This window comes from Elaeis guineensis, chromosome 5 (genome assembly GCF_000442705.2).
Source record: "Elaeis guineensis isolate ETL-2024a chromosome 5, EG11, whole genome shotgun sequence".
In the NCBI taxonomy this organism is placed as follows: domain Eukaryota; kingdom Viridiplantae; phylum Streptophyta; class Magnoliopsida; order Arecales; family Arecaceae; genus Elaeis; species Elaeis guineensis.
Genome location: NC_025997.2, coordinates 32,361,002 through 32,363,462, shown reverse-complemented (window position 1 = coordinate 32,363,462; position 2,461 = coordinate 32,361,002).

Genomic DNA, 2,461 nt, shown 5'->3' with positions numbered 1-2,461 from the left:
ACTAAGGTCCATACTTGATTCGAATGCATTGAGTCAATTTCTAACTTCACAGTACTCAACCATTTTTCGGATTCGATGTTTGACATCACTTCATCATAAGTTTTGGAATCATCTCTATGATCCTTACTCTAACAAAGAATATTTTTTCTACATCCTCAGTAAGCATACCTAAGTATCTTTCAGAAGGATGAGAGATCCTACTTGATCTATGAGGTGGAGGCGGAACTACTGGCTCATTGTGAGCAGATTCGATGAGTTCTACAGCTCGTTGCTCTTCAGAGACTTTTTTTCGAGCTCAATTAACCTCCCATTTCCACCATCTTAGATAAACTATTTTTCTAAGAATGTGGCATGTCAACTCACAATTACATTGCGATCTTCTGAAAAGTAAAAGTAGTATCCTATTGATTCCTTGGGATACTCTATGAAGCAAGCTTTCATAGACCTAGCCTCTAATTTATCTGTCATTTATCTTTTGATATAGGCTGGACATTCTCAAATCTTGAGATAATCAAGATTCGATTTCTTACCATGCTATATCTCATACGGTATGATAGGAATGAATTTAGAGAGAATCTTATTCAATAGGTAAATTACAGTTAGTAGGATGTATCTCTAAAGATTTAAGGATAAGTCAGGGAAGCTCATCATGGATTAGACTATATTTAATAGGATCCTATTCCTCCTCTCGGATATCTCATTGAGTTGAGATGTACCAGGAAGAGTCCACTATGAGACTATATTATTTTTCTTGAGATAACTTAAAAATTCTCCATTAAGATATTTTTCTCTTCGATCTGATCGAAGAATCTTAAAAAAGTTTTCTATTTACTTTTCTATCTCATTTCTGAACTCTTTGAACTTTTCAAAGATCTCAGACTTGTGTCTTATAAGAAATACATACCCATACTGTGAGAGGTCATCAGTAAAGATAATGAAGTAGTTGTAACGATCTCTGGTCTGCATATCAAATGGGCCACACATGTTAGTGTGTACCAAGGCAAGTATCTCAGTGGCTCTTTTTTCATATCCTATAAAGGATAACTTGATCATCTTTCTTTGAATGCAGGATTCATAAATTAAATATGACTCAGAGTTAAATGAGCCTAAGAGACCATCTCTTTCTAGTTTGTTTATCCTATCTTCTCCAATATGCTCAAATCTAAGGTGCCACATATACTTGTGGTTAACATCATCTCTCAATCATTTATGACCTACGGCATTACCGACTATTTGTTCGTTTACATTCACACACACATCAACATGCAGGTGATAAAGACTGTCATTTAAAAGATAACATGCAATTAATTTATTTCTCAAATAAATCGAACAAAAATCTTTAATGAAATTAAAAATAAAATCTTTCTATGCTAGTATAGAAATGAAAATCAAATTCTGACTAACTATAGGTACATAATAACAATCTTTCAAAACCAATCTAAAATCAGACAATCAAAGAGGATAGGTATCAATGGCTTCTGCAGTAACTCTTTCTTCATTACTGATCCTAAGGATCATCTCACCATACTTCAATCCTCTATTTTTTACTAGACTCTATATAGAAGTACATATACGAGCACTTGAACTAGAGTCTAATATCCAATTAGAAGTAGAGAAAATCATAAGGTTAGATTCAATAATGAGCATTCTAGATATACCTTCCGAAGGTTTGTCTTCCTTCTTGATCTTTAGACTCTTCAGGTACAGTGGATAGTTCTTCTTCTAGTGGCTGTCTTTCTGACAATGAAAATATTTTTCTTTATCTGTAGCCTTCTTCAGAGTGTTCTTCTTTGGCTTTTTCTCTTTCTTCTACTTCTTCACAGGCTTGTTCTTCTTTTTTTTGAAGACTTTATTTTGAAAGAAGATGCCTGCTCCACAGCAAGAACGAAGCCCCTTGAACTCTTCATGATCCTCTCTATAGTAATCAATATGTTGACAAGTTCAGATATAGTGCAGTCTAACTTGGTCATATGGTAATTTACTATAGATTGCCCATATAAACTAGTCAAGAATTGTAAGATCAGATCCAAATGCAATTCCTTCTGCATTGTAAGGCCAAGCTTCTTAAGCTCCTCCAGGTCCTTGATCATTATCAGATAATGCTCTTGGACCGACTGTCCCTCATGCATCTTGGAGTCGAAGAGCCTCTTTAAAACTTCAAAATATGTTGATCGGCTCTGCTCACCATACAACTCCTATAGGTGAGTAATCATAACCCTGGCAGTTGGCATGTGCTCATGTTGGCTTTGCAACTCGTTTGACATAGAAGCTAGTATATAGCACTTGATCCGATTGTCATCATCTATCCATTTATCTAGTGTAGCTCTCTGTTCTACACTATGATAGTTTGACAAAGGAGGAGAGGGGTCCTGATCAAGAACATATCCTAATTTTTTGGATATCAAGACTATCTTGAGATTTCTGAGCCAATCTTTGAAATTGATTTTGGTCAAATGGTTGG